The 26,931-nt window shown below is 42.8% G+C and overlaps 1 pseudogene; it reads right to left on the bottom strand.

The window, feature by feature from the left end:
* Positions 1-26,931, bottom strand: part of LOC111758644 (protein RUFY3-like) — a 109,758-nt pseudogene that overhangs the window by 46,380 nt on the left and 36,447 nt on the right.

Below are 26,931 nucleotides of genomic sequence, written 5' to 3'. Positions count from 1 at the left end.
ACAATGGCTTTATTGTCCTCCCAGGATAATTAGCTCTTGTATCTGATAAGCTTCATTTTCATAGCCCCGTAGATCCAAATTAAAAGAAATCCACACAACAATTCTCATTAGTTCCATTTTTTGTTCTGTGGATTTGAATACATCTGTTTGGGTTTTTTTTTTTTAATTGCTTGCTCTGGCCTTTTGACTTTCCCTACAAACCCCTGCAGGGAAACTGCACCCCTTGGAGTTCTGAAAACACCCAGGTCTAGAGATTAGCAGAGACTTGGCCATGAGAAATCCATCCCATCCCTCAGTCTAGATCTGAGAATGAACTCTGCTACCTCAGGAATGTTAGTTCTTGACCTCTCAGTCACAGACAATAAAAACAATAGCAAGTGAGGATTTCCCTGTCTCTAGGTATGTTCTGTTTTTTACACATGAGGCACGGCAATGCACCTCTAGCCAGGACTCATTCTGAGGGAATCTGCCCCAAATTCATCAGCATGGCCGAATGTCACATTCAGTGCCAGGTAATGGGCCACACCTGGAGCTGTTAGTCCCCTTGGTCCTCACCATGGTCCCATATCTCTATTTCCACAGGTGGACACTGAGCTTCAGAGGCATTAAGTAATGTGCCTCTGGCAGAGATGGACTGTAGCAGGTGCTGTGGAAACAGCAATTGTCCTGACGGCAGATCCCTTCTCCAGACACCCAGCCGCCATTTTGTCTGGTCCACAAGCAGCACTGAGGCTTTTAGAAGTCCTCCTTGGGAGTTTGGAGTCTGGAAATCCATCATAGGGCTGAAGGGGGAGAGCTGTGATGTGAAGCCTGACTAAATGTATGGTCAGGTCAGCAGTGCTAGCCCACCCAGAAGCTCCTCAGAAACACAGCATCACAGCCCCCCTTCTAAATCAGAATCTGCAATCTGCAGGACCCAGGCACCCCCTCCTGCCCTCTAAACACATGGCAGCACAGCCAAAAGGCCTCAGTAAATTGAAGTTAAAAAAATCTAAAATTACATAAAACTGCAACAGTGAACAATGTAGTGTTTCTCAGGAAAGCTATGATAGTTTAATATCAGAGAATCTAATTTTGGGATGACTGGATCCATGGACAGTTAGTGACCATCTCAAAAGATGAAAAAAGGTTTTATTTAAAAATCTCTAAGAAACCCAGGAACAGAAAAGGGCACTTTAACTTGATAAGGATGGCTACCACAAAGCCATACAGTTCACTCTACTTAACAGGACCTCAGTGAACTTATGTCATGGTAGGAGCAGGTCATGTCTACAGTGCAATGTCATTAGGGAGGGCTCAGCCCATGCAAAAAGGTAAGAAAAAGAAGAGTGATAATGACTAGGAGCAAAGAGTCAAACTGTTATTTTCAGAGATGAAATAGTGACATTTTCTTCAAGACAGTCCTACAGTATCATACACTTCTAGAATTAATAATAAGAGTGTGACAAAATTGCTGAAAACAAGATTGACTCAGAAAAACAAATCATGAGGAAAATAAATAAATAAATAAATAAATCCTTAAAATTAAAAAAGACCAGAACTTCTGACTCACATTACAACTGCAGTTACTCAGCCAAGAACAAATATATAGTTAAAGAAGATTGGAATGTAAGAATTGCCAAGCTATGCAACCAAGTCAAAGAGACTTTTAATTTGAAATTTGCTCAAGCACTGAGACTCACAGAGGCAGTAAAAGTACCATCCACTGTGGTTGAATCAAATCCTAATTTCCTTTATACAGAGAGTATGCCAGAAGGAATTCCATTTCAAAGCCCTACCTGTTTTGGAATTTCATGACTTGATTTTGCATGGGAATAATAAAGTCAACTTGGCTGTTAAAACACCTAAACTAGTTGTGTACTACTTGCCTCCTGGAATGGATAGTAAAATAAACACTAGAGTGTTACAGTCCCTGAAAAGACCACAAAGCTCTGGGAGCTATTAAAATATTCAAGAAATTGAGGTCTTCTAACGTCTGCTGTTTGGATCCCTACCCAGACTACTGGTCCTAATGTGCCCCTCAGGTCTCAAGGAGGGGAGTTTTCCACTAAGGCCTGGATGCCAAAATCATGGACCTAAAACAGAAAGTTGAAAGTCTTTTCAATGAAAAGTCAGTAAAGCTCTTGGTCTTAAATAAGCTGTGAAAGTGCCATTTGCATTATTCAAATCTTTTCTAGAAGAATTTGAAGGGAAAGGCTTACCTGAGTGTGCCATTCCAAAGACCTACTTTATTTTTTTTAAGGCAAGGGAGTAAAGAGTTTTTTAAGAAATGAGAAAACAGTTCCAACTGGTGGACCTGAGTGAGTCCAAAGGCCTAGCAGTGATTTTAAAAATCAGCTGACCCAAGCCAGGTGGAGGTTCCAGCAATAGAAGAAATTGCTGAGGCTGATGGAAATTCTCAGACCAAGCAAGAACCAGCTCCAACATGGTAGCCCTTTTCCCTGCTGGCCTTAGAGTATCTGACTTGAGAGGAGCTTTTCAGACCTGTTACTGCCCCAAGCTGTGTAATATACTTTCATAACAGAAATACCTTCTATGCAAACCATTTTTTTCTACTTTTAGCTAGAAACATCTAATTTTTCAGCTATTCTGTAAATTCAAGAGCAGAGTGACTCTAGATTTGAAATGACTAGTTTACTTTGGAATGTATTATAAGGATTTTACACTGGTGCTTGAAAATGACAGGGAAAATGACAAAAATGAACCTCATCAGATATTTTACATATTCAGCAGAGCATTCAACTACGGTGTTTATTTCCCAATCAAGTGAAATCATCTCCTACTGGAACATCTCAGCTTCTTCAGTGAACAAAACACCTGTGATAGTTCAGTTCTTTAGGATTTCTATTTGAAAAGTCATTTAAATGATTCTTTGTTCACAGCTCTCCTTAATGACTGAGTGAACAATTAGTATCTATATATTCAACTAAACCATTTCCTAGGCTTACCTATCATGTTTATATGTTTTTAATCATAATTTTTAAAAAATCTGGATCATCTAATATTAAGAGGTCAGTATGTGAGCATGTGGACTCTAGGTGAATTACAAAGAACCTCTTCCACTTTTATTTTGTCCAAGTAAAATGCATGGTGCATCAGAAGTTTAAGATCAGTTAGTAATATTTGTGCAAGCTAAATGACACTACAGCCTCACTATTGTGTAATCTATTTTGGCATGGAATTCTTGGAAACATTGTGCTAACTTGGATCAGGCTCTAGGGGGTTCCATTGCAGTCATTGTTTTATAATGCTACTTGTAACACTGAGCTCCAGGGTGGGGAGTAAGGGGTCAAAAACCTAATTATGCACACTTTGTGATCTTTTCCAGTTGTAGGAGAATCAAACAATCATTTATAAAATATTGGTTACATGAAAAGCCTAGAGTATGTGATGTCATAGAGTTTTCATTAGCTTATCACAGTAGTCACTGTGGAGAGTTACATTACATAGTACCAGAAATAGGCATTTTTATGTGTTGCTTATATTTAATCTCAAATTAAATTATAGAGATAGGGTAATAAACAAAATCCATCCATGTCTTTCACACTCTAAACATATGTATATATGTGTGTACACCCCACCCTTCCCCATCTTTTGTACATTAACATCTTTCATTAGTGTGGTACTGATGTGGGCTATGGGTGGGAGGCTCTTTGTCTCTACAGAGTTAGCTTTAACCTAAGCTGTCTGTCCTAACTTGTGGGTGTGGAAAGGTAAGAAGCTGCAGTCCTGCCCTTGGCATGGACACCATGGCAATAACTCCAGTCCCAGGAAACAGTTTAACAATGCAAAGTCTATAAGCTTTAAATATTCAGGGGAAATGCAAACCAAATGTGCTAAAAGCTTATCTAGAATGTATGAAGCCCATGCTAAAAATGTAATGGTAAGGCCACATTGGGAAAATAGGAATAGAACTACATTGGGAGGTGGGAATTGCAAGTGTCTTCAAATAGATAAATGACTTAAGATGGTCTGTAAAGAAAGTGCCAATAAATAACTTAGGATGGTCTGTAAAGAGAGTGCCAATAAATAACAGGACGGCCTGTAAGGAGAGTGCCAATAAATAATATGGGACTGCTTACAAGAAGAAGCCTTTCAAAAAGAAAAAAAGTAGATACATTATCTTCAGCTAACCGCAGTGTTCTGCTTCTGTGCCTGCTTGCTTGCTCGCTTATTAGTAAATGCCCCCCTTCCTAAAGCTATAAAACCACCCCTTCCCTGAGACTCGGGGCTGCTCTCTCCTCTGCAGAGGAATGAGACAGTCGCTGCGTGGCTAATAAAGCTCTCAACTGGAACTATATTCAAAGTCTGAGTCTGGTCAATATCGCTGGTCTATAACAAAAGTTTACCTAGGATATGAAAGACATATGCTAATTCAAGTCTGTTGAGAACTGAAATAAAAGGACCATTTGGACTTTCCTCTCTGTATAAAAGGGACTCAAAAATCGGGGCTTGGGAATGAAACAGAAAGCTCCTGAGTCCGGCCGGCCTTCAATAAAGCATTTTTGCTTCTCAAAATCAATCCTGAGTCCTGGCCTCTCTATATGCAAATAATTGAACCTCTTACATATTCTACAACAGTACATTTGTTACAATTGATGAACACATATTGAAGCATTGCTACTAGCCAAGTTCTATAGTTTACATAGCAGTTTATACTTTGCCCTGCACAGTTTTATAGGTTTTGACAAAATGTATAATGGCCTGTATCTGTCATTGCAATATCATGTAGGACAATTCCAATATCCCCCAAATCCCCCATGTTACAACTTTTCTTCGCTCTCCCTCCCTACAGAACCTCTGGTGGCCATTGCCTTTATATCAATGATAGAAGTTCTTCCACTGCTAAAATATTCATAATTCTACTTCAGTCCATAGTTGCATTCCCCCTATGTGTTTGTTCATTCTTCAATCTTGAGGCTTTTGGGATGGTGGTGCCCACTCTGTTTCTGATTGAAAGGAGGCTTTGATCGCCTGGGGGTAGCTGGATGGAGCTGTCTTGCTTTAAGTCATAGATAGTCTGTTTTGGAGATGGGTGCTGTCTATCATCATCATTTTGTTGGTTGTCCTGGGTGAGTCCAGTGAACTGGAGAGTAGGTGTTGCAGCTCTGCTGAGATTCAGGGCTCAACTGGCATATGAACAGACTGAAGATTTAAGTCACTGGGATGTATATTTAATGGGTATAGTCCTAATTATAGGCTCAAAGAAAAGGGGCAGAAGAGCCACATGTCAATGAGTCTAAATCTGTTACAATGATGAGCATAAATTCCAAGGTAAGGCTCAGGGACAGGGTACTGAATTCCTGAGACTGTCTGCCCTGCTTATAGTGCTAGATGTCTCTAGAGGTCCCAGGAGCCCCAGTGTTTGAGGCACTGCTCACTGTGGCAGTCAATGAGTTTCTGTTGAGATGTGCATAAGCCTAAACCTTGGAATAACCTGAAATGACCTCCTGACTCACTTTGAAATCTCTTAGCCATAAAAACTCATTTGTTTTTAATATTTCCCCCTTTTTGTCAAGGTCTTTTTCAAGATGTTTCTGTAGTTGATGTTTGGTAATATTTTCTTGGTCCAGGGAGGCTCATGGCCCAGGAGTCAGTCCCACACGAGGGGAAAGTAGTGCATTTATATGCTGAGTTTAGCTTAGATAGAGGTCACATTTGAGCACTAAGGAGGCTTTCAGGAGGTAACTCTTAGGCAATATATATCACTATACTCAGTTTCAATTTCACAAGCACAGGTTCATAAGTACAAACATTAATACCAAGGGCCTGGTGTAATGGTCTGTCTTCCTTCATCAGGCTTCTGCCTATGTACTTGGGGGATTCTTCACACTCTATTAGAGTATGTAGCAGGATTCCCCAGGATAGGAATTTACTATTCTTTGGTTATTGTGTGGGTCTCAACCCAGTGAGAAAATGCCCCATGAACACTTGAACATATTCACATGCTATAGAGGCATGCCCCATGCACACTCCTCCTCTCACATCCCCCACCACCAACACCCCACAACAGTGATCCTCCGCTGCCACAGTTATGACCCCCAGAAACAACTTCTGTGCTCATGGAAAGTTGGTCTCCTAGAAGTGATGCCACTGATTCCCATCCATGAGAATATGATGGACTGTTAAGTAGATGAAGTTGAGAAAACTGGGTCATGATATACAGGAAATTAGAGTTGGTTCTTTTCTGCACACTAGATGAATTAAAGACTTTTTGAATGGTAAAATTATATAACTAAGGGAAAATACACACACAAATATATTTATGATCTTTAGGTGGTCTTTTAAAAATCCTTAAAAAGACCCTAAAAACATTAACTATAAGGTAAAAATCAGATAAAATGTAATCACCGAAATTCAAGAATTTTCTCATGAAGAACACATAGTCAAAGTTAATGAATATTTTCAAGTCTAAAAGGATTAATATCTAGAATATACAATAAATTCCTGCAAACCAATGAAAGAAAGACTGGATATTGAAAATGGGCAAAGGGCATAAGAAGGAAAGTCCAGAAGAGATGCTCAACTTTACAGGTAATCAGAAAAATCCAAAATAAAAGAATCGTGAGATAAAACTTTTCAGTTATTAGATTTTTAAAAAGTAGCAAGTTTTGATAGTAGAATCTCCACACCTCTTTGGTGGAAGTGTAAACTGAAGTCACCGTTGTGGGGAGCAATTTGATCATACTGTAGGAATTCAGGGTACGAGTCCCCCATGCACTCCTGGTGTGGCTCAGAGAGGCTCTTGCACAGGATCATGCAGGAGTGTGAGCAGCATTGCTTGTACTCCTAGGCAGGTGTCCTTGGCCTAGAACAGGTGTGAACATGGTGGGCATGTGCTGTGGGAAACTCCTTAGCAGTGAGGAGCTGTGGTGGAATCTGTATGCAATATGGGGTCTAACACCACGGTACTGGGCTACAATAAAATAGAAGCAGAAGGACAAATATTGCCCTGTTTCTATAGTTGAGGGTTTCTGTGTCCAAAGATATATGAAAAACATTAGAAAGTAGCTGCCTATGGGGGTGGAAAGAATGGGAATAAGAATTGCTGAAGGAACAGAGAAAAATAAAGTAAGACAAACAACGCCTGTGTACCAAAAACTGAGGCATGTGAGTGAACCAAGCCCCTACACTGAAGTCCAAAGAAAGGCAGGCCCTGAGGATGGGAGGACAGGGAAGGACCGAGCAAGGCCAGCAGCCCACGCATGGATGGGAGGCTGGGCCTCCACAGAGCAGAGCAGGTGGACAGACATACCACACCTACTGGGCTCTAGTTCCTGACATCCTGCCCACTGCATCACTCTCTTGGCTCCAGAAAGTCCACCCTGATCCCTTCCTGGTCCTTACACTGACCCCTCTCTCCTGGGGCACCTCGCAGTACAGCTGCCCTTCACGTCCAGCAACCTGGTCATCTCTGGTGGGGTCTTCTTTAGCTGCTGCCCAGGGGTGGACAGAACCAAACACTCAGGAATGAGCGCCCCTCTCAAGGGTCAGCATAATGCAGAGTGCACCGAGGGTCTTGCAGGGAAGACAGGAAGGCTGCGCATGGCCAATGCTGCCAGTAGACCCCTGCAGACTGTCCACCAGCTGCTAGTGGAGTCTCTCCTCTGCTTTCCTCCAGGCAGCACCCAGTCCTCACCCCTGGTTCCTGGGCACTCCCTAACCTTGCCCTTAGGCACTAAGTTTCTCTTTTTTTCTTTTACTTTTTTTTAAACAATAATTTGATTTTTATAACATAAACAATTTTTACAAGTGAGCTTTTACAGCCAAAAACCCTTCAATTTTACTAACTCTTCACTTTACAACAAACTAGATACAGAATATTTCTTTACACAAGTTGTGGGAATATATTCATTTAATAAACATTTTGGAAATCAAGCTATGTACATTACGTATATGCTAACTACATTTCCTGTAAATAGAAATGTTTTCTGAGAAAATGAGAAATCAAGTCGTGTCTTCTGGCTTGCCATCGACCTAACTTCTCAGTCAGCTCATCTGTGCAGATTTATGCAGAGATGTGCGTTTACAACTTGGAAAACAGGCATTGCTGCATGTAATGATATTTAGTCTTCCAATCCATGAGCATAGATGCTGCTGCATCTATAAGCAGGTCCTATTTTTACTTACTTAGGCACCAAAATAAACTGGCCAAAACACAGGTGACACTGAAGACGCCTTTCTGGGGTCCACGGTCAGTCCAATTAGACCTCAGAAATGCCTCGAGGTCCTGGCTGCACTCTTCACCGCCAGACCCTGCTCACTCCTGCTCCTTCTACCCCTAATTTTTTAAAATTTATTGAAATATTTCACTCATACATAAACATATATAAACAATAAGTGTATAATAGTTGTGAACTTACAAAACAAACATATATAACATCAAACATATATAACATCTCATCCTACCACCAATAACTTGCATTGTTTTTAAACCTTTTTAACTAATGGTTAAAGAGCATTGTTGGGGAAGGCCCAGTGGATAGAGCATCAGTCTACCACATGGGAGGTCCATGTTTCAAACCCTGGGCCTCCTTGACCCATGTGGAGCTGGCCCACGTGCAGTGCTGATGTGCACAAGGAGTGCCCTGCCACAAAGGGGTGCCCCCGCATAGGGGAGCACCATGCGCAAGGAGTGCACCCCATAAGGAGAGCCATGCAGCACAAAAGAAAGTTCAGCCTGCCCAGGAATGGCACCACACACACAGAAAGCTGACACAGCAAGATGATGCAACAAAAAGAGACACAGATTCCCACACTGCTGACAACAACAGAAGCGGACAAAAGAAGAACATGCTGCAAATGGACACAGAGAACAGAGAACTGGGTTGGGGGAGAAGGGGAGAGAAATAAAAAATAAACTAAAATAAAATAAAGTGCATTATCAAAATATTACTAATAGACAAACTAGTTTGCCCCTAACAAATCCAATTTTTATTATCATTATATCATTTATATATGAACATACATAAATAATTAAGTGTATAGTAAAAGTTGTGAACTTACAAAGCAAACATGCATACATCATATAGGGGTCCCATACATCAATCCTCCACCAACACCTTGCATTGTCATAAGACATTTGTTACAAACTATGAAAGAACACTGTCAAAATTTTACTATTAATCATAATCCTTATTTTACATTTGGTGTGTTTTTCCCCAACCCAACTTATTATTATTTTTTAAATATATTTTGTTATGAAAGAAGTTGTAAATGTATAAAACAACCATGCACATGTGCAGAATTCCCCAACAACACCCCTCCATCAACACACCACAATGTGCCACAGATAAAATATCAGCTGATTGTTACCATGTCCATAGTGTACATTTGGCTCACATTTTCCATTCTGCCTCAGTATCAGTGCAGCATATCTTTTGCATAGATGCAAGAATATTATATTACTACTAACCACAGTCCATAGGTCACTCCAGCTGTATTTGTCGCATGTTTCTCCACATTCCCAATACCCTGAAGTAGTGATACACATTCATTCTGGCTTACATAGGACACTCCTGCATCTGTACCATCAACCACAATTCTCACCCACCTCTTGGTTTACTGTGCTGTCCAGTTCCTAGATTATTCTCAAGCATTCTGTTAATTGGCATTTACATAACTAGATTATCATTTTCAGTCACATCCCCATTTATAAACTATTACTCACTGTGTGTTACCATTCACTCTATACATTTCCATAATTTTACAGTAAAGCTAATTAAAACTCCTACATACATTAAACATCAGTAGTCCACTCAGTCCTTCTCTAATCTCCTTTAGGATTCCACCACCTACCACCAGGTCTTGAAGATATTTTCCAATAATTTCTTCTAGAAGTTTTATGGTTCTTGCTTTTATTTTTAGCTTTTTTATCCATTTTGAGAAAACTTTTGGATAAGGTGCGAGATAGGGGTCCTCTTTCCTTCTTTCAGCTATGGATGTCCAATTCTTTCAGCACCATTTGTTGAATGGATTGTTCTGCCCAAGCTGTGTGAGTTTGACAGGCTAGTCAAAAATCACTTGACCATACCTGTGAGGGTCTGTTTCTGAACCATAAATTTGGTTGCATTGGTCTATTGTGTCTGTCTTTAGGCCAGTACCATGTTGTTTTTTACCACTAAAGGTAGGTATTAGGACTTAAAGTCTGGAGATGAGGGTTCATTTTTCATTTTTATGATGTTTCTGGCTATTCAGGACTCCTTAATGCTTCCAAATAAATTTAATGATCATGTTTTCAATTTTTTCTTAATGCTGGTGGAATTTTTATCAGGATTGCTTTAAATGTGTATATCAATTTGAGTAGGATTGACATTGTAATATTTAGTCTTCCAATCCATAAGCATGGAATGTTCTTCCAGTTATTTAGGGCTTTTTTGATTTGTTTTAACATTGAGCTGCAGTTTTCTGAATACAAGTGCTCTACACCATTATTCCTATTTGAGTTTTAGCTCTCATATTTTATTTTCACCACTCTTTTGACATTTTTAGTTACTTTTATTGATATAATCTTCATTTCTAGACTCTCCTCCAGGACCCTCTCTCCTGTTTTCTTTTCAGGCTCTAGCACACCCTTTAGTATTTCCTGGAAATCTGGTCTCTTGCTTAGAAATTCTCTCAGTTTCTGTTTATCTGTAAGTATTCTAATTTTACCCTCATTTTTGAAAGACAGTTTTGCTGGATGTAAGATTCTTGGCTGGAAGTTTTTTCTCTTCTAGTATCTTAAATATATCAGACCACTGTCTTCTTGCCTCCATAGTTTCTGGGAAGAAATCAGCACTTAATCTTATTGGATATCCATTATATATTATGCATTGTTTTTCTCTTGCTGCTCTCAGAATTCTCTCTTTCTCTTTGGCATTTGACATTCTGATGAGTCTTGGAGTTGGTCTATTTGGATTTTTTCAGATGGGAGTAAGTTGTGCTTCTTGGACAGGGATATCTATGTCCTTCAATAAGGTTGGGAAATTTTCTACCATTATTTATTTAAATATTCCATCTGTCCCTTTTCCCTTCTCTTCTATTTTTGGGATCCCCATGACACATATGTTTGCATGCCTTTTGCTGTCATTTAGTGTCTTGAGACCTTGTTCAATTTTTTCATTCTTTTCTTCACCTGTTCTTTTGTCCACTTTCAAAGGCCATTTCTTCAAGCTTACCAATCATTTCTTCTGCCTCTTCAAATCTGTTATTATATGATCCCAAAGTTTTTAATTTCATTGATTTTGGTCAGAATCATTGACCCAAAGTTTCTCAGGAATGAAAGATAAAGAAAGATTGGGATCAAGGGGTGTGAGAGCACAGACTCATCAGACTCATCGGACAAGTTTATTAATTTCAGGGGCTTCCTTTTATACCTCTTCAGAGCAAGAAAGCAGGCAATTATTCCTTGTTAGTTATTACCATTACATCAACCCATTCCAGTAAACATATCTACACATCTAATGTACAGGAGCTACATGATTATACCTCTGGTTATAAAATCATCCATGTTCTTTAACCCTATTCTATAAACAAGCCTATAAATCTTGTTGTTTACTTTGCCTTGTTCCACCTGAACACACACATCTCTTTGATGGCCTTGTGACTGCACGTAAAGCCATGGTGACAGTATATCTCATTGGTCAAGGAAATACCTTGCTTAATGGAAACAATGTGCCTTTGTTTACCACATTTCCCCCTTCTTGTTTTAGTCAGGGTGGCTGTGCCTGTCTTAGGTTGCCCTCCTCTGAGAGTCTTACCCATCATTGACTAATAGCCAAGCTCACTGACCCTAGGGCGTTCCTTGTAGGGTTTTGCAAGCACCAGAATATTAGCTTGTCCCATAGCATCTATGGCATCCAGTCTCCTTTGAATGCAGTGCCCTAGGCTGGCAGCAACAATGAGCAACAAGACCAATACACAGAGTCCTATTCCCAGAGCTGATAAAAAATGTTGAGACTTCCACCAATTCACCAGGTTAAACTTGTCAAAATGTGAAATCAGATCATAAAAGATGTCCTTATCATCAGCTACATAAGTCTGATTGTGAGACATTTTTAATATCTTTTTCTGCAATTCTATTCTCTCTAAGGATATATTAGTTTTATGATCTATCAAGTGATTTTTAATTTTTCCCATTCAATCATAAAAGCATTATAAAGAAGGGGAGTGATACTAAAGTTACTCTCATTCCAATCACATTTCAATCCTCTAAGCAAATTTAAGTTATACACTTTGGTCTCCAAGATGCAAAATTGCTGATTCTAAATCATTTACCCCATTCCTCAACTGCTCATCAATATGTTCTTGACTATGCCACAAATCACTAGCATTTTTATGTCAATCATGTACATATTGTGTTTGTACTGTTTCATGCAGAGTTATGACAGCAATAGCAACAGCTGTAATTATTCCAATTAGTCCCAACTTGCTTACAATAAGCAATCCTATAAAGCATCTAGTCCATTTCAATAATTTTTGTGCCATATGTAGCAAGAACTGGCTTTCAGGAGACAACTGCCAAATCCGTGTCATTCTCACAGGTATCCACATGCTTTTATTCTTCTTGCCATCATTATCATTTCTCCATCCTGCAACACACTTTCTGATAGAAAAATATAAAGGCACCACTTTCATATAACAATGATTCATTCTTAATAGTTATCTTACCAGTTATGAAAACAAATGGATCTCTAACACAGGCCTTAAGATGATATATTTGATTAAGGGTCACATATTGTCCTGTCTTATTTATTTTCCCAACCATTCATAAGTAGGGGAATTTCCAAGGAATATTTTCCACAAATTCTTTTGTAGGTTATGACTATGAGTGTCATTTGCCCAAGGAATTGGTATACATTTTCCTTTGTAAAGTTAATATGATGCATGGCAGCAATTGCCACAGGTCTCAGTGAAGTACTTTAACCTCTGGCTGTATCTCTACATTTCTCCCTTTTTGTTTTTGTAAATTAATGACTACAGCTCAGATGTTTTTTGTTGTAGTACTCCTTGGAGGGTTTGTAGCATGCATCTGAGGGCTCATTCCTCTCAAGAGCAGGAGGGATCTGATGTCACAGTCATTGGAGTAAGCTTGAAGGAACTTATGGGGGATGTCTATGAGCTGTGGGCAAGTAACAGGCAGCCGGAACTGCTGGGCTAGGCAACACAAGGTTTGGCCCTAAGGTTCACTTTTCTGGTGGAGCCACTCTGCCTTTTCTCAGGTTTCAGTGGTAGGGCCTTGGATCTTCACAAAGGCATCTGTGTCAACAGTCCTAAAATGGATGTTAGAGGAGTAGGCAGGGACATGACAGAGAGTCACCCGTTACTACTAGTGGGTATTCTGGATGTTTTTTCATAGATCTGAAGGTGATTTACAACAGTCCATCATTTCTGTCTTGCTTTTAGTATTTGCAATCTGCCCCTGGATAGGGATGGTAGTCTTCAGAGTGACCAGACACTATTGGGTTAAATCTTTCTCTTTTAGCAGGGCCTCCCAAGATGCACATAATTGCATTTTTATATTAACTTTTGGCATCCTTCCAGAATTGTGATTAAAATCCAAGGGGTACTTGTTTAGAACTTTGCCTTTGCCACAGACTCCACCCAAAGCCAATATTGGTGCTTGCCACATCCAATTCACAGACTAAGTTAATGTCCACAATTTCCCTCCCTTTTATTATCATTTAAAGCAGCTGTTTGGAGGTTTTCCTACTTCCATGAAGGACCTTTCCCAATTAATACATACAATGGTTTTAATATTTGAGCTAAATGAGGGATGAAATATTTTTAGTATTTTAACAATATTACAACTCTATTAACATGAGAAAACATTGTACTTTGTCAGTTACAGCAGAGAGTATAGTTTTGTTTTTCCCAACTAAACATCATTGAAGAATGTGATAGAGCAGCAGGGACTTTGCAGCCTGTCCCAATTTTTGGCCTAGTTCAGGCCCTTAAGATAAGACACTATTGTCTCTGATGTTTCTTTTAATTCTGAAAAAAGGATTACTGGTTAACATAATGTCATCAGTAGGGTTAATTTTTTGCAACAAATGAGCAATATTTGGGACTGCTGCATGCTACAATGGTGTTACTTTAATTTACAATAAGAGGTTGTGTCTGTGACACACACTTTTATATTAATTAAAACCATAATTAACCATATTGTACTTTAATGCTATGTTGAAATATTGGTAAATTTATACACTCTTAAGCATTTATATGAACCTTTTACTCATACAACTTAAATTAACAGAGGGTTAAAAAATCCTGTTAATTTTATAACACTTTTAAATACCCTCCACTCAACTTATAACATATTAAATGAACTCAACTATTACTTTAATTTTTCTTTCAAGGTAAAGGAACAAATGTCTTGTAACTAGTTTGAAATAAAAAGCTACTTTTCAGGATTTGATTTTGAGAAAGCAGGTTTGAACATTATATTCCTTTAAAAGAGATAAGACCTTTTCTTCTTCAAACAGCAAGGAAATGATCAAGAAGGTATTTTGATAAAAAGACTTGATTTGTATACTGATTATTCAGGATAAAAACTTTTCATAAACTTTTACCAAAACAGACTAATGATTTGAGAGACTCTGAGAAAGAACAAAATTTTTAACTTTGTATTAGTATACTACTTGATACTAAACCTTTTAAAACTTTATAGACAGATTTATCAAATTTTATTTAACTATAAGCATAAAAATTCCTTTTTCATGAACTTTTTACAGTTTCTGCATTTATTCAGGTTTAGTCCCACATTTACTTTTTCTTAGTAACCAATCATTTTCTTTTAGGACAAAATTATTTTCTGTTTCCTTAATAATAAAAATATGTGTTATACATTCCACATACATAAGTTACCAGGTAAAAGTCTTACAACTTATAATTACAATCAACACTAAACAAGCTTGTTAAATAATGAGCTTTTCTTCATTTTAAATACTTATTAGCATGCAATACCAGAAATAGTCTTGCAGAAGCAAGTTGATAGGGGAGGCTGGCTGCCAACAAGTTTTCCTGTTATAAAATTACCTTTTATTATTATTATTATTAATTCATGTTTTGTTTAATAATGACCTTTTGGAATTAGCCATTTAAATACCTTAATTTAAATAATGCTTTGGTAAACTTCTTATAATTATCGATAAACACATAGACTATAATTATATTATTTTAAGACAAATTTTACCTTCACAGACATATTCCCTTACTTAAAGTTACCACAATATCTTCTACAACTTATCACATGCATTAGGTCCCATGAGTTTATGAAAATTAGCCATCCTATTTTAGGACAAAACACACTTTTTTGAAAAAACTTATTAAATTTCAGTCAGCATTCCCACAAACTTTTAACCTTCCTTAATATTCATTTAAGTTTTACATCCTTCATTTATCCTGTGAGGAAAATTAAAATATTCATTTCAATCTAGGCAAGAACTATTTTTAATGAAAAGACATATTAATTATGTTAAGGAAGACTCACAATTTTTATCATTGTAGAGATCTTAATAACATTTAAATTTATGTATTAATATAAGCACTTATTTAATTTTGATCATTTGAATAGAGCTCTTTCAAAAATTTTTATTTATTAACTTATATTACCATTCACAGGTATTAAAATATACACTGACATTGAACAAACAGACAAACACAAAACAATTACAACACACCGACAGAAACATATAGTTTATGATTAATTCATAATTCTTACTTTCTTACTTTTTTGGTATAGCTGTTTTTAAGTTCTCCATCATTTTACATCTTAGATTTGACTGTTTTTAAGATTTCTTCTGGAACCCATGTTGCCCATAACATGCAAGCTTGTTCTTGGAAACATTTTTATTAGTTATCAGCAATCAGTTAAAATAACTTGAGCAGCATGAATGTAGTTAAGCTCTTCTTTAGCAGTTTAGACAGACCGTTAACACACATTTTTTCAATTACAATTCTTTAAGACTATACAGAAACTTGAAGTTCAGGAGTAAACTATTGATTTTTAAAACTGAAAATTCCTTTTAATACCTTGATAATTTTTTTTTTTACCAGTTTTATTATTTTGGTTAAATAGGCCCAATCAGAATTAGCATGGAAACAAAACAGAACACCAATGTTGCAATGTTCTTTTTCCTTTTCCAGTGGCTTAATTCTATTAACCCCCACTAGCCCACAGCTGCATTGTCATGTAGACAGCAGGGGGTTTGCAGAGTTGCTGCCAGAATAGCTTCCTTATCTCAGTTAACACTTTAACAGAGAGTTTTCTTACAAGCCTGATTTCACAACAAGAACTTTATTTAGTATTTTTGCCTGTTTTAAATCTTTCAATAGTTTATAAGGTTTTGGTTCATGATGAAACTCAACACTCCCTTGTGGATTATTTATATCTGGTGGTATCACATGTAATGTTACCTGGAAAGCAGATAATAATTGGATAGTTTTCAGGTCTCCCTCTCTAGATCCCTGCAATAAACATCTCATCAAAGGTGTTTGTGGAGTTGGATTAGGAACAGTAACCTTATTAACATTAGGCAAAGCATCAGCAACATCTGAAAACATTTCTAAGTTAGGTTTAGTAACAGAAGGCAATTCAGTAGGTACAGAGGGTTGTACTGGATACATAGAAGATATTTCACTGGGACACCTCACTGAGTTTTTGTTGATGAAGGGGTTAGTATCTGGATGAGGAAAAAAACCTGACGGTTCCCCATTCACCACCAGCTCCTGTTCTTGTTCCAATTTACTTTCTTTTATTTCAAACTTACTTATGGGCTTAGAAAATATAATAATTTCATCTTTCTCTCCTTCTTCAGACTGTAAATGATCTAAAGTTGCCACTATCTGGTGGCAAGTAGAGCCTATACCCTGACATGCCTTAATATAGTCCTGAACTGAGCCTCCCACAGCCTTTATAGATCTAATTACCTTTTTACATTCACTGTTAGCCTGATCAAAAGTGAGAGTCAATAGAATCAATTCTGGAACTTCAGGAATATCAATAGTCTTTTGAAGGATGTCAGCTAATTAAGCCACAAATTCTACATATGGTTCATTAACTCCTTGTATTATTTTTGCAAATGATTGAGTGGGTTTCCCAGGAGCAGAAATGCATATCCAAGCAACTACAGAAGCCAATCTAACCTGAACTACAGCAACATCATCATACTGTAATTGCCTCTGAACTCCAGTCCAATCTCCTGCCTCTATTAACTGTTCAGCAAAGATGAGTACTGGAGGATTTTGGGTGGCATTTCTTTGTACCATCACATTTGCCTCATCAGTCCACCAGGTTTTAAATTGTAAAAATTATGCAAGGTTCAATACTGGGCAAACCAGCATCTCCCAATCCCAAGGAATTAATCTATCTGCATGTACCATGTCTTGAACTAGTCCTACGGTGTAAGGCGAATTAGTCCCATACTGAGCACATGCCTGCATTAAATCTTTTAGTAATTTAAATGGTATGGGTTCATGACGGAAATCAATACCTCCCAGGGTCATTTATATCTGGAGTTATTGGGTGAATAATTACTGGGAATGCAGATAACAATTGCATAGCGTCAGGATCTCCCTGTCTGGATCCTTGTAACAGACACTGCATCATAGGTGTAGCAGGGGCTGGGTTAGGCACAAAAACTCTATTAACATAAGGCATAGCATCAATAGCATTGGAGAAAATTCCCAATGCCATAGGCATGGTGTTTGCCTGAGATGGCTTAGCTGGACTGGAGGATTGCTCAGTGCAAAAATTAGGGAACACCAAAGGACTGGAAATATGTAGGTCAGACATTTCTGAGATCTCATCGTCCTTGTTCTTATTCAAAAAAGGATTAGTTTCTGGGTATGACATAAAACAGCAAGATTCCTCTAATTCTGCCTCATCCTGCCCCTCTTCATCTGCTTTATTTCCACAAGGATCTGTTTCTATTGGGTATTTGGAATATATGTTAATCTCTTCCTCATCTCCCTCAGATTGTAGTGGGTCTAATGTAGCAGCAATCTGTTGGTCTAAAGCCCAAACTGACAAGGGTATAGGTTCTCCCTTTTGATAGGCTCTGCATGAAGCCTTCATCACTTGTCTCCACTGTTTCAAATTTAGGAGATTTTTACCCTGTGGCTGAAACCAATAACAATGTTTTTGAACTAAAGCAAAGAGCTTTAAGAAATCAGGATTTTTCACTGACACACGAGTAGTAGTTAACAAAGTCTTTCATACTTGACAATATTCTTCCAAAATGGCCCAGTTGATTACCCAAACCCTAATGACTTCAAGGAAATATTATTTACTTACTTAATCTTGAAGACTCAACTCACTGTTCTTTGGACATCTCACTTCACCCTCAACAAAGTCTTTTCCGTGGTTTCCTGATATGGCTATGAATGACTCACTTTTTTCAGACTCACTTCTTCAGGCCCCACCATTTGGGGGCCAGTTGTCAGAATCATTGACCCAAAGGGTATCGGGAATGAAAGACAAAGAAAGATTGGAATCAGGGGGTCTGAGAGCATAGACTTGTCAGACTCATCAGACAAGTTTCTTAATTTCAGGGAATTCCTTTTATTCCTCTTCAGAGCATGAAAGCAGGCAATTATACCTAGTTAGTTATTACCATTACATCAACCCATTCCAGTAAAAGTGGATACACATCTAATGTATAGGACCTACATGATTATACCTCTGGATACAAAATCACTGTGTTCTTTATTCTATAAACAAGCCTATAAATATTGTTGCTCACTTTGCCTTGCTCCACCTGAACATACCCATCTCCTTGCTGGCCTTGTGACCTGCATGTAAAGCCGTGGTGACAGTATGTCTCAGTGGTCAAGGAAATAACTTGCTTAATGGAAACAATGTGCCTTTATTTCCCACAGATTTCACCTTTCATTCCCATAAGATCTGCTATTTTTCTATGTATTCTTTCAAATTCTTCTTTGTGCTCATCCAATGTCTTCTTAATATCCTTAATCTCTTTAGCCATCTCATTGAATTTATTAAGGAGACATGTTTGAACATTTATGGTTAGTTTTATCAACTCCTTAATGTCATCTGGGGGCTTATCTTGTTCCTTTAACTGGGCCTTAGCTTCCTGTTTCTTGGTGTGGATTGTAATTTTTGTTGGTGTCTTGGCATCTGGCTTACTAAAGTATTTTTTCTGGGTGCAGCTTTTCTCTTTAGTTTAGGGCTTCCTATCATTTCTCACTTGTTGGTTGTGCAGTAGCAGCCAAGCATGTAGTTGCTGCTGTAAGCTGTGGAGGCTTAAGCTGACATTTCCCCATGGACCAATGAAGCTTCTTCCAACTTTCTCCTTTGCCAGGGGTAGGGACAACATCACAGCTATGTGGGATAATGCATGCACGGGCCTAGACTGTAGTTGCCCAGAGAGACTAATGAAACTTCACATTCCTTTCTCCCTTGCCTGGGTCAGGAATGGAGCTGCAGGTGTAGGTAGCAATCTATGCATTATGGGTCCAAGATGACCGCAGTTGACCTGGTAGGCTTCTGATTTTCAGTCTATGCCAGCAAAAGTTACCTGCAGGTACCTATATAGGCTGGGGCAGGGCTCCTCAGCCTCCTCCCCACCAGAGGCAGGGCTGAAGCCTTGGGGGCTGCAGGCTGATCTGCATGAAAGAAACTGGTTCCTGCCAAGACAGAGTTTCAGTCAGCCCAGCTTGCCCTCAGGCTAGGGGCAGAGTCATAATGGCGGCTATTGACCTCTTTCTGACTTGGACTGGTTCAACCCACCCACCCCCACCCCACCTTTTCCCAGGGTTATCTCTTAGCTAGCCAATTCTACCAATCAGTAGCCAATATTTGCAGTTAAATGTCTCCTCCTCCCCTCTTTCTGGGAAATGGAGTTTCCAATTCCCATCACAGAACAGTTCCTGTGGCTGCTCATGCCGTCAGAGCAGGATAATCACTGGCCTCTGTGGCTTGGCCAGTAATTTCCTGGAGAGGCTGACACAAACCCCTGCAGCTTCCTCCCTGCTGGAGGTGGCACTGGGGCCTAGGCTAGAACTGCAATATGATCTGGATGGGAAGAAGCTGGTCCCCACCAGCACTGGGATTTTCAGTCCATCTACTTCCTCTCGTGCCAGGTTCTTACTTAAGATGGCAGCTCCCAGCCTCTTTCTGACTTGGACAGTTCAAACTTTAGCTGTTCTCAGGATTATACTGTAGCCCGCTGAATTTCCTCATCATAGATGAAACTGGTGCCCAACCTACTCTTCCTCTCCCATTTTGGGGAGTAGAGCTTTCAATTCCAGCTGCGGAACACCTCCCAATGTGACTTGTGCCTCCAGTGGAGGATGGGCACCAGCCTCTGTAGTGTGGAGCCTCTACTTATGAGTCTTCTCTGCAGATGGACAGTCTCCTCCTTCCACTCCTTCAAAGATATTGCAGGATGCTCTTCTGGTCTCCTGGAGCCCCAAATAGGTGCTTCAGCTACTTCCAGAGAGCTCTGGGTGTTTGCTAACAGCGCTGTAGCAGGAGCTAACTCTAGGAGCTCCTTACTCTGCCACCATCTTGCTGATGGTCTCTCAACCCAAAATCTCTCCCCCAGTGTGAGGAAGCAAAATACACCAGGATGAATTTCCCAGCTAGTTGAGTGGACACTGAGGTTATAGAAAATAGTTTGCACTGGAAATATCACCTGCCACTTGTTTGCACAGTACTTGATACTTTCTAAAGGGCTATGCTCACTTCTATTATATCATTGGAGCCTTACAAAATCTCTGCATGGTCATTAAGAAAATTATCATCCCTATTTTAGGGATGGTGGGGTGGAAAGACAGAGGCTAAAGAGGAAAATGGCAGATGGCTCTTGGTGAACCATGGACTGGAATTCAATCCCAATGGCTCTTTGGCCCCTCTTCCACTGGGGGTGCAGAGGTCTTTCAGTAAAGGAGAGATGACTCAGGAAAGGAAAAAGTGCAGTTGCTGCTCAGAGCAAGAGGGCACAGGGAGGGACAGGCTTCTAGGGTGACCATCAGGAGCTCTGCCTCCAGTCTCTCCTTCTTCTCCTCCAGCTCTGTAATCAGGGGCTGAATTGGCAGATCTCCCCAGTGGCCAGGAGGTCGACCTCTTCCTGGTACTGCGGGATGCCCTGGTCCAGCCCCTCCAGATGGGCTAGGAGCATGTTCTGCTGCTCCTCCAGGAACCAGCTCAGATGAGCAGAATCAGAAACCACCTTCTATCTCTTGATGGCCACCTGAGTCTGAGAGTGGGGAGAGAGCCCAGGAGAAGTCAGCCCTTCTCTTCCTCCCCTCCTTTTCCTTCTTTCTTCCTTCACCCCTTCTTCCTCCTGGCTCAGACCCACACCCTGAGGTTCAGTGGTTAAACCAGACTTGGCACTGTAGCATGCTTCCCTTCCTACCTACCCCTGTTTCTGGGAGACACTGCCAGGTGCTGCCTCAGCTCCACCTGCTGGAACTTCCAAAGGGGCAGGGCTTGAGGAGGGGAGGGGAGGCAGGGGGACAGGCTACCTGCCTTTTACAAGTGCAGGCCAGGCACACAGCACTCAGCTTCTCCAAGACACTGACTCACCCATTCACTACAACAGTTGGAGGAGTATGATTATTTTTAATCTCTATTTCATAGACAGGTAAACTGAGGTAAGTGAGTTGCTTGAGGTCATCTGGTTCATTAAGGCTGAAGTCAGGACTCAGGCCCAGAATGGTCTCAAGGCCCAGTGTGCTCTCGCCCCTGTTTCAGGGAGGCCCTGGGCCCAGAGGGAGGGAGGGGCAGGGAAGCTGACCACCAGGAGGACATGGAGTCTCTGACTCTCTCTTGCCCGGATTCCTTGAATCTCCTCTCTCTTTCCTCAGACATTCAAGAATCTTCTGAATTTGTTCCTGGGGAGAAGGAACATGAAATATTTAAGATATTATTTTTTGGAGGTTGTCATCCCACCCACCCTCTGAGTGACTCAGGAAGGAACCATGACCCTAGCTGACCCTGCCTGGACCTCATTCCTACTGGACGGCGTGTGCTCTTTGACCCTGCTCTTCCTGATCTGTGCCCCAAGAATGTCCATCAAGCCTGCCCTGATAAGGGGCCATCAGAGGCCATGATTCAGTTTCCACTAGAGCTTTCCTTTCTTCAGTAAGCATCCTAATTTGTGTCTTTGGTAAGTGACATCAGGGATCTGTCCTGAGCTTCTGAACCTATGAGCTGCCTTCTTTGAAATTATTCCAAGTTTGTGCTCATGTCCCAAAGGGATTGACTCCAAGTAACAACCCTCCCTTATGAACAAATCAATCATCTGCATGTGATTCTGGAGTGAGAAGAACTCGGGTAATGTCACAGCTATCAATGAAATGCTTTGTCAACTATCAGCTCTAGAAATAGAGTTAGGGACATAAACAGGTCCATATCCATTAACGCCCATATATGTGTAATTTCAAAAATACATGCAGAACTCACAAAGTGCTAGTTAACTATTAACACATCTGCACACTCTTAGACAACCATTTGTACTAAAGCACAACACAGAAGGGGAGAGAGGTAGATGGGAATCCCCTTTGCTTTCCATGTAAGATTTATGTAATCCCAAGGTTCTTTAAAAATAAAGAAAAAAGGAAAAACAAAAGTAAACCACATAGCACAACTGAAAGCAGCACACACTCACTCGATGTGAACCACAGCACTTCATAGCTGTCAGCGCTCTTCTCTCTCAACACTAGCCCTCACACGGTTGCCCTTACGCTCCCACAGACACGCAAACCCTAACCGAGACCTCCGAGGTCACACCTCCCTGACACGTGTGCAGGCACCACACTCACTTTTCTTTCATCCGCTCATTCAAGGAGCACGTATTCAGGTCCCATGTGTCCTGCGCAAGGAAGTAACATGGAACACTCAGAAAAACCCCAAACACCTCCGCGGCCTCCAGGCGGCGCCCGCGGTGCGCACGGTGCTCCCGCGCCTCCCCGCACAGCTGCGCCGCGTCGTCCTGCAGAAGTGGAGCTTCTCGCGTGCTCGGGGCACACGGCCTGCTCCTCGGGGCCGCGCGGGCAGCAGCCGCAGACGCTCGAGGCGCCACCACGCCGGGAGCTGCCAGGTGGGCCGGAGGCGCCCGGGGCCGAGGGGCTCCCTGCAGAGCGGGCGGCTGCGGGGGCGTCTCGCAGTAGCGAGTGAGGCAGCCGCGGCAGGAGTCGTGGCCGCAGGCGATGGTGACCGATTCCCCGAGCGCCCTGGCAGATGGGCCAGGCTGCTCATGGAGGGGCCGCGTCCATGCGGGCGCCGGAAGGGGACGATTCCAGCCGGTCCTCGGGCTGTGCCTGCACGCTCGGCTGCGGGGGAGGACCGGGCGGGCTGAGGAGCGGGCCACGCGCTCACATGCTGGGCCCGCGCAGGCAGGACACACCGCACACAGGGTCGCCTCCGCGCACTGGGCAACTCGCGCACTCACGCACACTTCCACGAGCGCAAACGCACGCCCTCGCGCACTCACGCACATACACATTCACACGCCCATACTCGCACACACACACTTGCACAGTCGCACACCCACGCACTCACGCACTCACAGTCGCGCACAGGAGGGGTTGCTACTTGCATCTTTGAGGGCAGCTGAGCCCTCCCCTGCGTAACGAATGGAGTCAAACACTTGCCAACAGTGAAGACCCAGAGAGAGCAGAGGAGGGTGAGGACAAGGGACCCGCATCCCAGGGCGGCGTCAGGCCCTCTGCGCACCCACCCCTGACGGGTCACCGTTTCCTCCCATCCCCCACAGACACAGGAGGGAAGTGCCGGGCTCTCGACCCCCCGGGGGAGGGAAATCGCTCTTCTCTGGGGGGCGGAGGGGACGAGGCCACCCAAGCCTCCTGGCAATGCCACCGGCTGTCTCCGGGGAGATTGGCGTATCAGCCAGCCCAGGGCCACCGGCCAGCAGGCAGGGAGCCTGGGGACACAGATAAGACGCTGCACCCGGCTGTGCAAGCTCAGATGCGCCCGCGGAGGTGCCCCACCGGCCCCCGCAGCCCCCACACTGGACCCTCCATGGGGAGGAGGGAGAAGAGCAGAAACGGCCAGCATTTGTCTATGTGATTCTGTACCGCACTCGTGGAAGCACTGAGCGCATTTCCTATTAGTTATTCCCCCGCTATTCTGCAATGTCAGTGCACTTAGCCTCTTTGTTTTATAAATGAAGTTTTTTAGCTTGCCCAAGTTTACACACGCGGGAAGGTGGAGGGCCGTAATTGGCAGGGAGGTCTGTGAGTCTCCAGAGCAGGACTGCAGATAAAAATAGGATGCGAGCCTCCTGTGAGATGTAAACTTGTAGTAGCCATGTGTAAAATTAAAGAGAGATGGGTGGATTTAATTTTAATGATGCACTGTATTTAACCCAAAATGTCCATAATGTCATTTCAACATGTGATCAGTATAAAATATTAAAGTGACATTTACATTCTTTTTTATTTGTGCTAAGTCTTTAAATCCAGAACACATCTCAACTTGGACCTGCCAAATTTCCACACTCAAGTATGGGACAGTGAAGCTCCAGAGTCTGCATTTTTTGGGGGGTGGGGAGTCAGGGTGGGAGGGGGAGCTGGTGTACTCAGCACTCTAGGTGAAAAGGGGAAAACAGGACGCTGGGCTGGTCCGTGGGAATGGAGGAGACTGGTTCTCTCTGCAGATGCAGGCAGGAGACGAGGAACCTGGTGTCTGACCGTCCCCCTGGCCTGTCCCAGCCTCGCTGCTCTCCACTCTGTGGCCTGGAAAAGTCACCCGGCCTTTCAGTTTGCATCACCTTCTCTGTAAAATGATGCTAATGACACCTGGCAATGAGTTGTTGCCAGAATAAGATATAATATATGAAAATACTAAGCCCTGGATAAATGTGGCCAGATTTGTTTATTCCTTTTCGACTGAGTTTTCTTTCTTTCTTTTTTGATTCACACGAATGAATTGCATGAAGGTTTCATGCCTTCTCCCACCTGCAGTGAAGTAAAATTGAACCCCAGAGGGTCACTGGTGTGGGGTGGTGTCAGGGTTAGGAGTCAAGGAAAGACCGGGGAGATGGGGGGACGCAGAAAGCAGGGTGGGGGGGCACGATGCAAAATCCCTCATGCACCAATGCATCCCTGACGGAGACTCCCACCCCCTCGTCCCGGAAGCCCCTCTTCTGCCGCTGCACCTGGACTCACCCTGGGTGCCCCGTCCTGAAGTCCACGCTCTGCTGCCCACACAGACAGGAAGGGCGGCCCCTCCCAGCTCTCCCTCCCTTGCACCCTGGAAGGGATTCTAGGAAGTCCTGCTTCCCTGCGACCTCAGGCTCTTCTCCCTGCCCAGGGGCTGGAAAGGACCTTGGCAAGGAGCAGGCTCTGGGGTGCTGGCCACTTCGAGGTGCCAGGAGTGTGGACCATGCAGTAGGCGGGGGCGCCAGGCAGCTCCCTGCCCTGGCTTTGACACTCTCTGGCCTCTTCCTCTCCTGTGCCTCCTTTGAAAGTGACTCAGTTTCAGGGAAAGGGGGTTCCTGCACATGGGAACAAGCCAGAGGCTGAGGGGCCTGGGAAGGCACTGCCATGCCCGTGAGGTCACCCCACAGTGGATGGCCGGGAGGGGCACCTGCCCTGCCTGCCTGGGGCCCCTGGAGCAGGAAGTGATGCCCCAAGCATGCACCTGCTGCCGGCCCTGCCTCCTCCCCTCCCAGGTGGGACCAGCACCCAGCACACCCTGCCCTGCCTGCTCTGCAAGGACAAGCAGTGGACGCACAGGGCCCTTTGCCCCTGGGCCCTGAATGAGATGGGCTGGGAGGAGCATGGTGAGGAGACCCATGTCTGTGAGAATGACACAAACAGGAGTGTGAGCTCTGCAGGGAAAGTCCCCTCCAGGCCCACACTGCCACCCCCTCTGTGTGAGGGAAGCAGCTGGGCATCTGCCTACCACATGGGAGGTCCTGGGTTTGGTCCAGGTGCCTCCTAAAAAAGAGGAGCAAGACTGTGAACTGATGCGAGGAGATGACACAGAGAAGACACACAGCAAGGAGACACAAGGAGAGACACAACAAGCAGTAGTGGAGGTGGCTCAAGGGATTGGGCCTCCCACACAGGAGGTCCTGAGTTAAATCCCAGTGTATCCTAAAAAGAAGGTGAAAGTGGGACAGAAATAAATAAAATAAATCCTTTTTTAAAAACTAATCTTTTATAAAAGGGGGGTCTGTGCAGCCGTGCAGGGTAGGAAGCCAGGCTTCCCCTGGCCTGTGTGGGGCACATAGCGAGGTAGGCACAGGATGAAGGGTCTAGGATTCTACCCCAGGGACCCCAAGCTTGAGGGACCCCAGGGGACATGGCTCCACCTGGCCGTGTGGAGTTCACTCTCAGGAGTCTTGAGTTCCAGCCTCAGAGGACTCTCCACGTGGAGGCAGCCTGGTGACTGCCCTATGGACCCCCCAGTGCAGAGAAGAATTGCCCTTGCTGCCGGCAGAACCCCACCCTAGCAGGAACCCCCTGCTGGCTGTGGGCAGGTGCACCTGGCCCCCAGGATCCACCTGAGCCATGGACTGATCACGACCCTGAACTGGGGTCCAAGGAAGGGAGGGAAGGGACGGGTGTCCTGCAGGTGCACCCCTTCTTTTTGAGAAAGGGAGGCTCAGAGGAGCCCAGCACTGCAGGAATGTCCCCTGGGGTCGAGGGCACTGCCCGCTGCCTGCCTCTCAGAGCTGGCTCTTCCTGTGGTCACCAGGTCTTGAAGAGGCTTCTCCAGAAATGTCTTGGTGTTTAACTCTGTCTTCCCCACAGCCAGACCTCCCCAGCTTTCACCAGACTTGGGGTGCTTTCAAGACACTCCCTCCTGTGTTCTCACCCCTTCCATCAGCCCCTCCTGTGCCTTCCACTATCCCAGAGTTACTTGAGACCCCAAGCCAGACCATTTCCCCGGATCTGGTGATTCCACCAAGGATTTGCTCCAGGATCTCACTTTAGAAACTTCTATTTTGAGTG

The sequence above is a fragment of the Dasypus novemcinctus genome, chromosome 22 (genome assembly GCF_030445035.2).
Source record: "Dasypus novemcinctus isolate mDasNov1 chromosome 22, mDasNov1.1.hap2, whole genome shotgun sequence".
Classification (NCBI taxonomy): Eukaryota; Metazoa; Chordata; class Mammalia; order Cingulata; family Dasypodidae; genus Dasypus; species Dasypus novemcinctus.
Note: the sequence above shows the minus strand (reverse complement) of the source record. Positions and strands in the feature narration are given on the sequence as shown.